The sequence below is a fragment of the Vicia villosa genome, unplaced genomic scaffold (assembly GCF_029867415.1).
Source record: "Vicia villosa cultivar HV-30 ecotype Madison, WI unplaced genomic scaffold, Vvil1.0 ctg.002094F_1_1, whole genome shotgun sequence".
In the NCBI taxonomy this organism is placed as follows: Eukaryota; Viridiplantae; Streptophyta; class Magnoliopsida; order Fabales; family Fabaceae; genus Vicia; species Vicia villosa.
Window position 1 is genome coordinate 143,640 of NW_026705835.1, and position 16,792 is coordinate 160,431.

Below are 16,792 nucleotides of genomic sequence, written 5' to 3' on the forward strand. Positions count from 1 at the left end.
TGAGATTAAGCTTAGAACTTAAGAGAAATATCACAGTTGTGATTATAGCTTATTAAGAAGCATTGTAATACTCTTGTAAGAATTTGTTTACATTCATTTGTAAAAGAACTAGAGAAGATCAAGTTGTGATCGGATTCTCTAGAAGTCTTAGAGGGTATCTAAGCATTGATTTCCTAGAGTGATCAAGTTGTGATCAGAATACTCTATAAGACTTAGAGGGTATCTAAGTGGAAAACCATTGTAATCAAGATTGATTAGTGGATTAAATCCTCAGGTGAGGTAAATCACTCTAAGGGGGTGGACTGGAGTATTTTCGTTAACAACGAACTAGGATAAAAATCATTGTGCAATTGTTTTTATCTTAAGAGTTTTTAAAGTTACACTTATTCAAACCCCCCTTTCTAAGTGTTTTTCTATCCTTCAGGTGTTGCACCCCAAAATTTGCCCATTTATTTATACCCAATTGACTATCATATCACACTCATATGCATACCTCATGTAGGTCATTCACTCAATACATTCTTTCATATCATTATCACTATTCAAAATTTATAAGGAAAAGAGCTTCTGCTGAAGAAAGTCTTGATAAAAAAAGAGAAGATTTGAAGTCCTCCTAAAATCAGGGTCTTATCATCTCCAAGTTAAAGCTTTGATTAAAAAGAAATACAATCCTCAGGTTCATCAGGATTTCCAAATTAGGGTTTTGACCAAAGTCAACCCTATTGACTTTTTGGTCAAAATTTAATCAGGAGATGATTTTGAGTGTGACTTGTGGTTGTCTTGAAGAAATATTCATAGGAGCCTCTTTGGTTGAAAATTGATTGAGAATTAGATTGGAGATCGATTAATTAGAAAAATTCATCTGAAACCGAAAAAGTCAAAAAGTTGACTTTTTTGTGGTAAAAAATCAAGGTTAACTGTCAAATATTGACTCTTGGTGGAAAATCGGTCAAAGAAAGTCAAAGAAATAAATAAAATCAAGAAATCATTAAAATTGCCATTTTTGGAAAGTTAGTTGAAACTTGAAATTACCAAAAATAGAAATCTCTACACTTAGAGAAATTTTTGGATTTTTGGAATGGATAAGCAGTCAACTTCAAGCCATGATTACACGTGTCTAAAGGGATTATTTCACAAAAAGTTTAACATCAATATTGTTCACCTCATGGAGATGGACAATTTTGTAGTTGACATCTTTTTCATCAGAAGCTGGATTCAAGAGTTATTAAGGTTCAAAGTTAGGGAGTTCCATTTGATACAAGTCATGAATCATGGCAAATTTCAGGGCAAGCAGGAAGCATTTCCACAAACACTTGGTGTGCAAAATGAGAAGCCAGTTTAAGATCATTACAAGAACCTTGTAAATCTAAATTTGGTTTCAATCTATTCTCTACTATGTTCTCTATCCAACAAGATAAAAATCATGAGATTTGGTTATGTGTGGAGCCAATTATGAGTCATCAAAGTCAAGCCCTCGCAAAGTCATATTCTAACAAAGACACGGGCACAAGTTCAGGGCACGCGCGAAACATTTGATCAAACATGTAATGCGTCAACTTTGATGCCACATTTAAAGAGTTGTGAACACCCATTTGAATCAATATCAATCCCCACATGTTCTCCTACATCCCCTTTTTCTAATTACCTAAGATTCATAGAAATTAGTAGAGTATTGTATGAGATGTGGAGCCCTAAATTCACGTGTCCAGAAAGTGGACGTTGACAAGAAGCCTCAGCCCAAGTTGGGTCAAGCACGCGCAGACACGAGCCAATGGTGCATCACCATAGTTCCAATGTAATTTTGAGTGAATTCTAATCATTTCCTTATACTCCTTCCAACACGAATTATGTTCCATCTTATAACATCTTTACTATGCAACAAAAATCTGGGCATTTGAGCTGAAGATCATGAAGTTATAATGCTTTGAAGTAAGCCATTTGAAAAGGGTTTGCATTGGTTGTTGGTTAAGTATCTAATGGCAGTGGCATCATTTCATTCAAAAACAGTCATGCGTGTCCATGAAAAAGTGAAAGCATTGGAGGAATATTACTACAAAAAGACACTTGCACATTAAGTTTAGTGAGGCAAAAATCTACTACACACCAACCACACCATAACATACCATGAACACTCACCCTATATGACTCAAAAACCCTTCACAAATCCCACAATAGGCACTCATTTTCCTCAGTTTTCATCTCTTTCCTCACTCTCTCTTGCTATCATCTCTCTCTTCTCTCTCCTTCTCTAACCACCTCAACAACCTCAACAACCTCCATAACCTCCCCCACCATTACTGAGCCATGCTTTGGAGCATCACCACCAATCACCTCTGAATCATCTCTCTACTACTGCTATAGCATCATCATCATCATCTTTGGCTTCCACCCGTTCCATCACCTTGCAACAACATCATTGCATCAAGCTTTCATTATCAAACTATGGCATCAATGAAGTCTTCTTGTTCCCAGATCTCAGAGGCTGCAACGAGGCTCTGAGTTTAGTTCTCAGAGTGTGAGCTTGTGCATGGTGTGTTAAGTGACAACATCATCTTCAAGATCCAGTTTGAATAATTGAAGTTTTCCAAAGATCTTTATCCGAAACTCTTCCAGGTAAGATCTGAAAACTCTCTCAACATTCCATTAACATGTATAGGTGAAGTGCATTTGGTGTATGTTCATTGTTTGTCGTATACGAATTCAATTCATAGGTTCTTGATACTTGATTCAATATGTACAAAATGATCAATGTTGGAATGTTTGAATGGGATACAAGAGTTTTATACTTCATGGTGGTTATTCTGGAACTGTTATCTTGAGCTTTCATAGAAATCTTTGTAGTTAGGGTTTTAGATGTACTTTCGGTTTAGGGTTTAGAGAGGGATTTAGATGATTCTGAGGACGGATTCATGCCCAGTGCGAAAATCCGAGTCGAACGACACCGGTCTTTTGGATTTCTGAAAGAATTGATGTTATCTCCGCCATGGGGCTACCGGAGAAGACGACCAGAGCTTAGCTCCGGTGTCTGGGATATTTGTTTGTTTTGTTTTCCGTTTCGCTTGCGTGTCCGCCTCTTATTAGCTTGTTTCCCATTAGTTTATTATTTTGTCTTACTCATATGATTGGTATGGCAATGTGTCAAGGTGTGATTGGCTGGAGCTGTTATTTTGTCCTATGCTAATTAAATGAGAGTTGCCCTATTGATGAATATCACATGATTTTTTCAGGTTACGTAAATAGTGACAGACCATAATAAATAAAATAATAACCTGCTGAATGATAAATACAAAAATGAAATGAAAATGGAATAGGTGAGGTAGTGATACAAGCTGGGCCACGAAATGCTGCTTGGGCTTTGGCCAATTTTTTCTGAGTGTGCCACCCCTTTGCTACTGGCGCGTATGTTTGAGTGATCTGGGCTTACCAATTTCGTTTTCCACACCCTCCAAACTCAGGCCCAGTGCGCCTTAACAAGATTTCAGTTCATTTACAATTGCTAATGTACCCCCAGTTTAGCCATATTTTAGAATTTGTTTTAAATTGTTTTCTCTTCAATTTTTGCTTATTAAATCATCTTTCCCTTAAATAAAAAATGATAAAAATATGTTTCTAACTAATTAGATTTTTTTAGAATGCATTAGATTTTTATTTTAGGATTTAATTGACTTTGTTTTGTTATTTTCTTTGAATTTTGATTGATTCATAAATAAAAATACTTAGTTTTTATGTTTTAATTCTTGAAAATAGTTTTAGGCTTAGTAAAAATACCATTGTGTTTGTAAATATTTCATTGTTAGTTAGATTTTGTTTCTCTTATTTTTGTGAATATTTGCTATATTTTGTGAAATACCCAAAATACCCTCGAGTTGTTAAAGTTGACTTTAGTCAACTTAAATAACTTTTTCTCACCCCTTTAGGTAGATATCCCTTTGTACATAGAACAATAATCATTAGGCTAGTATGATAGGATAGTCTCCCTTTCATTTCCTTTTTCTTTTTCAATCTTAAAAATCTAATAAATACCGGCGAGGATCGTACCACTACTTATTTTCATCGTAGGAAAGAAATGACTAGGGCGTAGGCCCCGGTGTATTTCTTTTCTACTTAGCGGGAGAGAAATGATTGAGGCGTAGGCCTAGGTATATTTCTTAACCGCTATTTAGAGAAATGATTGAGGCGTTGGCCTTGGTGTATTTCTCTAAATAATCAAACTTTATTGTATGATCTAAGTCACAAATAAATTCCCCTTAAAAAAACACCTAACAAAAATACTCAAAATACTTAATAAATGATCATATTTAAAACAAAGTAAGGAAGTGGTGCGAAGCCTTGTAGTGGGTTTTGTCATCATGGAATTACACTAAAAGACACAAACCCAAGTTCATTATGCTGCTAAGAACAAGTTAAGTCCTTTCCAAAAGTAGGTGTGTAAGTCTCCAAAGGCCGAGCATCGTGGATTGCGACCTTAACCCCTGTTCAACTAAAAAACACAAAACAAAATGGAAAATATTAAGCCGAACTACGGTAGCTCTGATTCCTGGTAAGGGATACGTAGGCATTAGGTCGCGGGGCCTAAGCGAGCACAATTGTAAATAATTCCTTCTTTTCCCCGTATTTCTTTTGCATTCATTTACATTTAGGTTTAGACATAGTTTACACCCTTTAGATAGAAACAAACATAGGTGGATACCATCGAGTACGATGGACGTGAGGGGTGCTAACACCTTCCCCTTGCATAACCGACTCCCATACCTAGTTTCTCTGGTCGCAAGACCTTGTTCTTATTTGAGTTAGGTTTTCTGGTATTCATTTCCCTCGATGGGATAAATATATTAGTGGCGACTCTGATTACATTTTTCGCGGTAGCGCCAGCTGGCGACTCTGCTGGGGATGTGATAGACCTGTGCTGGTCCATTCCTAGCGAGTCGATCCTAGCCTTTGTTTGTTTCGTTTGTTGGGTGTTTCTTTGTTTGTTTATATGTTTACATCCCGTATATATGCTTGCATATCATGTTTATTTTCTGTTTTCATATCATGTTTACTTTTCCGCATTCTGGACCATATTACAGGGCCCCCGTGGGGGCTACATATTTTCTCTGTTTGCAGGTTGGGTGGGATGTTCTATGTGGTAAAAGGCCCAATACCCAGGCCAAAGTTGACACATAGGATACATAAGATAGAGTGGATAGTCATGACGCCGACGAGATGTCAGGTCTTGTCTAGTGTGATCATGAGACCCACACCCAGTCGAGGTTTAAATGGGGTATCATCATTGGCATGTAGATGCAATAATGGTGGTATTTCAGGAGAACTGATAACGCTGGTTTCCTTTTGACCTACCCTGACCTAGATTCACCTGTAAGTGGGGAGGAATATACATGACAGGTACCGTTGGTGACTATTCAGTTCTGTTGGTGACTATTGTTCCTTTGTTTCTGTGATACCTATGCCAGACCTTTGATCTCATGACATCTGACCTACATCTGTTATTTAGAGGAATGCATAATGGTTACTTGGATTCTATGGACTTGGTCCCATGTTTTGCATTGCATGACATCATTGTTTTGTCCACTTCATTGGTGGGGAATCCTAAAGTCTATTTCCAAAAAAAAAGAGGAAACGAAAAAAAGTAGAAAAACTGAAAAGATGGAAAAGAAAAAAAAGAAAAGATACTATATACAAAAAAAGAAGAGAATAAAAGTGAAATAAAAGTTGATGAAAAGACTTTAGGATCCCTTAGAAATGAAACATGCATTTATACTATCATGCATTTCATAGTTCTCTCAGAAACTTATGGGGGCCCTTTCTACTCAGATTCTGATTTCAACAACAAAAGTGACTTCTCACCGCTACGTGCTCGAAAGTTAATAATGGAACAACTTCGTGAGGATTTGAATGAGATGAGAACAGAAATGGGGATTAACGTGAATCAGTGTATGGAGGCTATCCAATGATTCTCTCTTAGACAAGAAGAATATAGACAGGTTCCTCAGAGGCCAAATGCGAATGTTAATCTTACCCAGGGGAAGATCTTATGAATCAAAATGTCTGAAATAATGTTGAGATTCCTATTCACGTCAAGGAGAATTTGCATCATGAGAACAAATTGGAAATTGAAGTCTCCTAAGTTTCCAAGTATTGAAATTGACAAAAGGTTCCAACTCTTGGAGAAAAGTTTGGAAGGGTCATTTACTCTCACTTAGAATGGTTTGGATATTGAAGCTAATGTGGTAATTATCTCTTGTACATATGTGGAAGTTGCTTGGGGCTCCCGACTGAGGGATAAGCAAGACGTATTCTTATCTTGAGCATTGCACCATTCCCATTGCTCGAATCCCTAAAGCATTGCGAATTCTTATAAGACTCCGTCAGAATCTTTTGCCATGTGGTAATCAAGAGTGTTCTGCATAGGCATTTCTCATTCTCAAGTTGTTGCTTCATATCATGTGTCATTTCTTCCCGGAATTTTCTTCTTAGTGGCCTTTGCTCGTCAACAGAGAAAGAAAGAATATGAGAAATGAACTGATGTAATTTCAGTGCCTTGTGCTCAGTTATATCCCTGATTGTTGGTATTTCAGTTGGTGTTTTGGGTCTTCTTCACCACAGATAGCTCTCTTGAGTTCGATGATAATGCAATATTCTTTCAGTCATGATGGTGATTACCGTTCTAACATTTATGCTTGGGGCTCCCGACCGAGGGATAAGCAAGACATTGTCTATCTTGAGTATTGCATCATTTGCATTGCTCGAATCCCTAGAGTAAGGTAAAAAAACTTACAACTCTTGTACGACTTCATTGGGGTCTTTTTCTAGGGAGTAATCTAAAGTGTTTGGAAAGAGCAGATGATAATGATAGGTGGCTACCATGCTGGGGCACCTAGCCATTTAATTAAAGGTTGTGGGCCATTCGGATACAAAGTTTAAGATCTCATTGATTCCAGAGCAATCACATTCACTCCGAGAGGTTTTATGCATAACTTGAAGTCTCAATGGGGCATCAAAACTGCAAAAAAAAAAAAGCATTCAAGAGCAATAAGTCCATACGGAGTCAAGTCTCCTCTACAATGGCATTCATTTAAGTTCTTTATTGCATTCTCATTGGTAACATTTCATTATTTATTTAAGCATTGCTAGCATGTAAAAACTTATTAATTTTCGAATGAGAATCATAATACATTGTTTATGTTTGTCTTGAAGTAATCCATTTGTTTTCACTCATAAAATGTTTTTGGCATTACGATACAAACTTTACTAATCTCTTGCTTAGGCAAAGAGCAGAGGGAGAATGATGACGAATAAAAATGCAAAATCCTTAATTGTGTGTTTTTGAATAAAACCCTGCTGATGATGTACATGCATTGTTTCCAATCCCCAAACACCGGAGATATAAGGGAGATAGACCCTCGTTAACCCCTTTGAGCCTTGAAGTAGGAGTTTCTTTTCTGTTCAGAAAAAACCCTTTATTTTAATCCTGGGGCGGGGTAGTGTTCATTTAACTTGATCAAGTGTTCAAAACTCATAACGGGTATGTATCTAAGGATACAACAATAGTTATCCTTCAAAAGGTTGAGGAAAGTCAAAACCGTGATGGTTATCCTTCACCTACCAAGAGGACAAAAGATGATGATACCACAACGGTAACCCTTCATCAATCATGGAATGAGGCAGTCACAATCACTTCCAACGAATCAAAGACAACGCGAGGTCACACGACTTGTTAAAAAAAAAGAGCTAAAAAAAAGGTAAAAAAATGATGAAAAGAAAAAAGGATGAAAGAAAAATATAGCAATAAAAAGAAAAATGATGGTGAAAGGAAAGTAAGAACAAAGTCGTATGATAATGAATCAAAAGAATGAAAGGTGAGCAACTGCCATGTCCGAAAAACCTCATTGATTCCTCAATCGTTTCGAAAATTCCTTGTGAGGAATTGACACTCATGTTGAGTTAACTGAACTTAGGACTGGAGAACATCACGAAGGGGGTGGGTACCAAATAATTTTGAGCCTAAAAATCCTTTGTTTCTGAAAACCGTGAACCTGGCCAAGTTACAACCCTTAACAGTCCTAATTGAAGTAGGGTTTATTCCAAAGACGCACTCCAATGAGATAACGTTTAGCTGACTCCCAATGAAGCGTGACACATATCTATGTTGGTATCGTATGCCCACTTTATCTTTCATTCACAAGAGCTGGCCGCCTCGTTTCATTTCAATAAAAAATTTGTTTAAACTTCAAGACTAACATAGGCTTTGCATTGGAATTGTCATTCTTAGAATTAATAATCTTTTGCATACAAAACATTTGCTTAAACATCAAGAAAGTTTCCATGATGAGAATTCATGAAGAGCTTGATCATGTTAAAGTAAAAGGACTTGAGAGCTCTGTATAGGAAAAAGAAATCATATTAGAGACTGATGTCAAGGGGCATGTTTCCTGAAGACTTCATTGAGCATAATCAGTTGATACCTTCTTTGATTGACTACCCTGAAGGGAGAAGTCTGAATACTCTGTTGAGTAGATGCATTTTGATCAAGTGTCCTGAGGGAAAGAATTTGAAAACCCCATTGAGCGCGATAAAGTTGCTTCCATAGTTTGGTTGACCTTAAGGGAAGTAAACTTGAGGATTCCGTTAAGATGTACATAATCAGGGGCAGTCACGACGAGGAATCTCTCTCGTGAGTTCAACCGATCTGGGGCAATCAAATCGAGGTTTGACATCTCAAAATTAATCAATCTGGGTCAATCAAGTTGAGGAATCTCTCTTTATTTTGACCAATCTAAAGTAGTGATGTCGAGACAGCTCTCTCAAAATTCAATCAATCATGGACAATCACGATGAGGAATCTCTCTTGTGAATTCAATAAATCTGAGGCAGTGATGTCGAGACATCTCTCTTAGAATTCAGTCAATCTGGGGCAATCAAGTCGAGGTTTGACCTCTCAAATTCAATTAATCTGGGTCAATCAAGTCGAGGAATCTCTCTTTTGATTTTAGTCAATCAGGGGAAGTGATGTCGAGATATATCTCTCAAAGTTTAGTCATGCTGAGACCGTTACGTCGAGATTCGACAAATCTCTTCAAGGACCCGTTGATCAGGAGAGACTATTTCAAATGCTTGAATATACTGGGGAAGAATTATCTCAAGTAATTGTGGTGTAAGGATCCTTTCGAGGCGAATGTCTTTGTAAATCAGATATCTTCACATGTCAGGCAGCCTGGGGCATACTCTTTTGGTTTGTATTGAAGAAACCGTCATTCACCTGTAAGGTGCGGTTGGCCATCACATAGTGGAGAAGTATCACAATGCTTTTCCCCAGCAAGTTACTCTCTCCCCGAGCATAGGAGTTTATTTCTCCTAGAAAAGTCACTCCCCAAGTATAGGAGTTTATTTCTCCTGAGAGTTGGTTCTATTCCCCGGTCATAGGAGTTTATTTCTCCTAGGAATGTTCCAATCCTCCCAACAAGGGTTACTCATCAATATTTCTTATCCCCAACATGGTGAAATGAAGGAATCTCCTCAAGCTGAAAAATCCCCAAGCAATGGCACACAGTGAGAAGTCAGAAGTATCCTTCAAGTCAAATAAGAAGTATATCGTGCAAGTTAAAGTCCAATGTCTATTGGCACCCCCACAAAGTTCTTAACTCTAAGGGGATTCTCCCTGGTGTTTACCTCTCCCGAGGTCAGAGACGAAGCTCGATCGACCAGTCAGCGGAATATTCTCTAAAGGGACCTCGTCATCTCTGCATATAGTAATCATTGCATTCATATTGCATCTACAAAAAGTGTAGCATTTCCATGAATATGGAGCATTACGCCATGGAAAAATTCAAACATGCATCAATGCATAAGCCAAGTTTGTATGTGCTTCAAAGGCACAAGGTAATATATCCCCAGAAGAAGTCCCACTTTCTCCCTCCAGTTTGGATTGGATACAAAGTCTTTCTTTGTCAAAGCCATTGTCTCTTTGGTTATTTCCCTTTTGCTAAGTTCAATCGTTTGGATAACCCATACTTTGTGTGTGGCAATTCGAATGATTGTCACTCTTGTAGAATTACACCCCGCCTTTTGGCCTGAGGGAACCATGTAGTTCTTATGTTCCATATGTAACAATATCTTCTTCAAAAGCCATTGTTTACTGGCCGGTTCTCTTCTCTACCTTACCGTTTCTCGTCCTGACATCATGTTCAGTGTATGTTTGTGTGCTAGGTATCAATCATGTCCTAAGGAGTCACATTTAAAATCAGTCAAGCGCATACTTAGGTATCTTTGTGGTACAACTAAGTATGGGTTATGATTCTCCAAGGGAAGTGATTGTTCCTTGGTTGGTTACTCCGACTTTGACATTGCTGGTTGCAAGTTGGATAAGAAAAGCACTAGTGGAACATGTCATTTCTTCTCAAATTCCATAGTGAGTTGGCATAGCAAGAAACAAGTTTCTGTTGCGTTGTCAACGGCCGAGGCGGAATATGTGGCAGCTGGTAATTATTGTGCCCAAATCTTGTGGCTCAAACAACAACTACTAGACTTCAATGTCAAGCTCGACCATATTCCTATTTTCTATGACAACACGAGTGCTATAAACCTAACCAAAAACCCTGTACTACATTCTCGCACTAAACACATTGAGTTTAGGCACCATTTCCTTAGGGATCATGTAGAGAAAGGTGACGTTGTATTCGAGCATGTTGAAAGTAAAAATTAACTTGCCGACATTTTTATAAAACCCTTAGCTACCAAACCCTTCTTCTGTATTTGTAGGGAGCTTGGTGTTCTTGATATTTCAGATAGGATGCAACTATAATTGTTGCATTGCTCTTGTTTATATCTATCCTCTTATAAAATTGCTATAGTTGTGTATGAAAGTGGTGTGAGGGCAAAGTTTCATCTCCTATCATAAAGGTAATATCGTTTCAACTAAAAGCTTTTTCTCTTGACTCTTAAATATGGTGAACTTGAAATATATCTACTTATGTTCTTGTATTATATGTCCTCTTTGTTCCTTTTGATGTGGGATACATGCTCTAGTCTTAATATATGTTGCGTCATGCATTTAAATTCACAAACATTTGCAAAATTGGAAAATTAGCAAGCCTAGGTCGACCTACACATTTTACAGGTCGACCCATACTGAGAAATGTTTTTCAAAATTTGAGGTCTGTGCGTCGATGCAAGACCTGTATAGGTCGATGCATTGTATAAATTTTTCCAATTTTTTTTAAAATTCTGATACAAATGAATGGATATCAAAGATCTTATCTCATTTCTTCTTATCTACACGAAAATAGCCTCCAAAACCCTAAAAGGAAGTGGCTCTACTCAACCAAGCGAAGGTTAGTGAAAGGAAGTGGCTCTACTCAACAAAATGATCCAGTAACTCTGTTATCTCTTCTCTCAAATGATTTTGTTGAATCCTAACTGGTAGATTTTAGTAAGAGAGGGGTTATCAAGCAATTGTAGTTCATAGGCAAACCCTAGGAAGATTACATTTACTTGAAGTTGTAGATCTCTAAAGGTTTCAAAATCTAGAAGTGTTTTTGGAAATTGATAATGATTACAATGAGGATTTAGTAATAATGTTCTACAATGGGTTACAAGGCACTTTTGAGGGTACCTCTTTTAAGTACAAAATGGGAAATCAAGTGTACTCTGTCAACTCTGAAATTTGGAAGGATGCTGGACTGTTTCCCCCAAGTCCGGTGGTCGTCAAAATAACCGACATCCGACATGTTGCTGAATATAACTATAGGGTGGCTTTGAACTCTATGCTAAAGCGCCCTTATCTTGCAAATGTTGTTAATAGCAATTTCTTTCCAAAATCGGTCACTACGGGAGTCCTAAAGCCACTTGATCGTATCCTACAATGGATTATATCTCGCATTATTCATCCCAAGAAGGGTGGATATTCACGTGTTGATCAATCTGAAGTGCACCTGGTATGGGTCATCAAAAACAGAATAAGGATAAACTGGACTTACTATATTGTGAAGCATATGTTTGATTTGAAAGAATCAGGTAGAGGGATGGCTTTGAGCTATGCATCCTTTATTCAACTGGTGCTCAATAAGGCAAACATTGGTGTTCCTAACATGACTTTGCTAAAATTTCCTACTAATCAAGAATTCACTCATAAAACTCTTACAATGATGGGTCATGTTTGGAATAGAAGTCAAGAAAGGTATACATAATTTGTGAGAAGCAATAATGCTGGCCATCAAAGAGACGGGAGTGATGAGTAAAATGAAATTGAGAACATAATGGGTGAGGGTGATGAGTCAATGGGTGAATAAGAGGATGAAGAACAAGATGGTCACAATGCTCATGTTGTGAACTTTCTTGAAGCTATGCGTCTCCAACAAGTTAAAAACTCAACTCTTATGAATGAGCGTCTTTCTAACTTATCCAACCGAGTTGCGGAACAAGGTGAACAATTTACTGCCTACTCCATCCTTCAAGAACAAATTTATACCATGTTGTATGGAATGATGGAGTCTCAAGCCAACAAATTCAACACCTTCACCAACAACTACATGCAACACTACCCCTTTCACCAACCTCAAATTCCACGACACAAGAAGGAAATGAGAATGACCAAGACTAAAGCTATTTCCATGATTTTGTATCTTGCATCATGTGTGAACTTTTTTTTGTGTGTGTTTCTATGTAATGTTATGCATCCTTGCTTCTTATTACTTACTTTGTGTTTGCTGTAAGACGGAACATCAAGTGTAAGCTCAAACCTTGGATGTGATATTTATGTTATTTCCGTATCTTTAATCATTCTCTAATTTCTCTTTATGTGATTGTTTGTTAGAGTCCTTGAATGCAAAATTGATAATGACATAATCAACAATGAATTTATATGTTTGTTATAACAAGTTGCTTGATCTCCTTTTTGATATTGTCAAAGGGGGAGAAGCAATTGATAGCTAAGGAATGGAAGCTAAGGAAAGTCAACAATTAATAGCTAAGGAATGGAAGCTAAGGAAAAGTCAAGTCATGCAAATCACTTAAGAGAGTGCACCAAGATAGGGGGAGTGTTTATCTCCATGATATTGCTTTTGGTTTGCTCATATTGCTTGTGGTTGCTCATAAACAATGTGAAATAGGGTGCATCAAGATGGGAGAGAATTCTCTTTATGTAACTTTGCTTGGCTCGTTCTGTTTAAAAATCACACGATTCATGCTTTGATAAAAGTTTGCTTGACTCATGAGAACAAGTTTTGCCATCAACAAAAAGGGGGAGTATGTGAGGGCAAGGATGGTTTTTAATGATGTCAAAACTTGAAATTCTAGTATGGATGTGTCTCAAACCAATAAGACAAAGTAGGAAACTTGGAGAATCTCTAAATTGGCATTTTTGGTTGTTTAAGAGGTATAGGTCGAACTACACAGGGCTAAGGTCGACCCACATGCTCAAGAAATGGTACTTGTGGTGATTTGGATTGTTTAGGCCGACCTATAGATCCTTCAGGTCGACGCATGAAACTTAGGGAGAGCCATGGGTTTTCTCAAGTCAACCCTCAGGTCGAATCATCCAGGAATCCATGTTGGGACAACATGCGTTGACGCATGACCCTGCTTAGGTCGACGCAAGGAACCTTGAGTGAGCCACGAATTTTCTCAGGTCGACCCTGAGGTAGACTCATAGCATGTTCAGGTCGACACATAACTTGTTTTCCCTTCTCTGCTGAAGCCACGGGTTTGCACAGGTCGACCCTCTCAGTTGCTCAGGTCGACCTATCGCTATGAAAAGCTGATTTTTGTTGTTTTCTTATTGCTTTAGCTCTACATGACATATAAATGATTGATTGGTTATTTCATTTGGATACAATAAGAAAAGTGAAAGATATACACAAGGCTCTTATCATCTTCAACCTCTCGCTCATCGATCGATAATTACACATAACAATTTGTGTCAATCAAGGTGAGGAGCGTGTGTTGATAACGTTCGACGATAGATTCAGTTCTTGTTTGATTTAAGAGATTGTGGGTTTTTCTTGAGTAAAGTTTGAGGGTTTTGTCCTCCAAGGTCATTGGGATTTGGGGGTGTTTGACGATTCTTCGCTTCATCAATATTCAGTCGTGTTTAAGGGATCGAGGAATCATGGGTTCACTCAACAAGGTAGAAACAATTGGAGGATAGAGAATAAAGATTCGGGGTCACGATCTTGGGATTAAATCAGCCGAACAGAGGGTTTGAGAAACATTTGGTTCTCAACAAGGTAGCTACAACCGGAGGTTTATCAAAGATCAATGACACACTTGGTTCATCTCGAATCAAGGGAAGAGAAGAACATTCTATCAATATTTCTACATATTGTAGTTGGTAATTGGTAACATTTTCTTCTCTTGTAAACACTTTGCATTCAATATTAAATATCCTAATTCTAAGTTTAGAATTAGGGGAAGACATACCCTACGCGAGGACGATAAGGGGAACTACCTAAACAAATCGTGTGTCTCTTTTACTTTATTGCTCTTTACTTTTGTTTGGCTTGATTTGTGTTTGTGTGAACCGTTAGAGCTTGGTAACTACTTCACACCAAGTGTTTCATAAAATCACTCACACACAGATTATTGTTGTTATTTCTCTATAAAGCATTGGAAGTAATATTCTAAAGTAACACCAATAAGTCAATTGATAATACAACTTATTAGTTCACTTTTTCATCACGTTGGTTTTTGCATATCCGTTCCTTCCAATAAAGGGTCGTTATTAGACGATTTCCAAATCCGGGTAGCTTTCGCATTAAACTCTTTAAAAACGCGAAAAGGAAACGAGGGATCTATTCAACCCCCTTCTAGATCCGTCACATCATCTAACAAGTGGTATCACGAGCGCCGGTTTATCTAGTACTTTGAATATAACTTCTTAGAAAATGGAGAACGATCCAAAAGGGGCGTACAATAGAGCGCCTGTTTCACCGGTGACAACTATAGTTATTGGAAAGATTGTATGCGTGTACATATCAACTTCGTTGATAGAAAGATATGGAAGGTTATAACATCCCGATTTTTATTAATATTTTTATTAATTATATTAGTAATTATATTATTTTGAGTTTTTAATAATTACTTATTTATTTAGTTATTATGTGATATAATAATTATTTAAGTATTTATTTATGTGAGTGTTTGTGTTGTTTGACTTAATTGAGTTATTAGAGAGATATAACTAAATGGGCCTAAGTGATAGAAACATAATAGATGGATTGGTGGGTTAAGCCCAATTGAAATAAGAGAGATAGTGAGAGTAGAAAGAGTTGGAGTCTCATAACTCATTTTGGGGGAGAAAGAAGGGAGGAGCATTTGAGAGAAGAAGAAAAATTATGGAGGAAGCCTCAATTTTTGCAGCAAGTTTCAGCATAGAGTCGCCTCGGCAAAACGGGCGTATCTCTCAATGCAACCGTTGGATCTATGCGGTACTTGGACACAACGTTCCTGACCCATAAAGGTAAGTTCTGACTGGAGCAATTTTGATTTTGAGGTTTTTATGTTCGTCTAATAAGCCGATTTCCGAACTGGTTTTTAGGTGTTTCTCCAAATGATGTTAGAAAGGATTTCTTTTGGAGAAAAGCTTAGAGCTATGGTGAAAGAGTCCAAATTTACCAAGGTAAGGGGGAGAATCCTTATTATTATGGATTAGTATGATTGGGTCAATGGGTAGATTAACATAATTTAGGGATTTTGTTCTTAAAATTCTAGGTTTTGACATTGTCATACCCTAATTTTTGACCCTAAGATCATTTATTGGTTGCATTTTAATCATCAATCAAGAGCACCATTGTGAAGCTCCATTCCTAATACTGTGATTATCTCTGAGGGGAATCATCAAGCATTTATAGCTTTTTATTTGTTTAATACTAACCAAAATCCAAAAATATGTATTTTGTCTCTTTTGTTTATATTTTACAGGTAAAAGATCGGGCAAAAATCAAAATAGTGCAAGAAAAAGAATTTTTGGAAATTTGAAGGTGGAAATCAATTTACCCATGTGGGAAATCGATTTTCTGGGGCGAAAATTCAAAAAAAAAAAAATAGAGAGGGAAGCATGACATGATTTTGGCACCTATTTTATTTGATCATTTTTGTCATTTTACCAATTTTCCACCTCACCAAAATTAATTCCCCTCATTAAACCCCATTTTCACCTCATTTTACCATTTAAACACCAATTAAGCACAAATTAATTACCAAATGCAAAATGACCAAATTACCACTACTCTTTCTCCAAGTCTATAAATAGAGGCCTTGCCAAAAAAGTTCTTGCAGATTCATTTCTCATCCTTTCCAAAACCCTCACCCAAAGTTCATTTTCATAGTATTAGTGAGATTCACCTAGAATCTTGCTAGTTTTGAACTAAACCTCCTACATTTCACTCTTTTCTTTGTTTGTTCATCTCCAATTTTAAAGGATCTACTCATTTTGTGCTTGTTCTTGAAGCTACTCCAAAATTTTGTTCAAGAAGTGGTAAAATCCTAAAATCTAAGATGTAGATCTTTGTTGCTTGTGTTCAATGCATCTTTGATGCTATATTGGTCCTATTTGATGGTGAATTGATGGAAAATTCGTGCTCCAATGGATATGTGATCATAAGGTGTTTGTATATTTGTCTAAATCAAGTTTTATGCTTCATAATGCTGTTTTTTTGAAAACTGTGCGCAGAAAATCGATTTCCTACAGAGGGAAATCGATTTCCACTCTGTTTTTTGCGCCAGATTTGAATTCTGCAGGCAGAAAATCGATTTCCTACAAAGGGAAATCGATTTCCAGTGAGGCAGAATGCTTGTT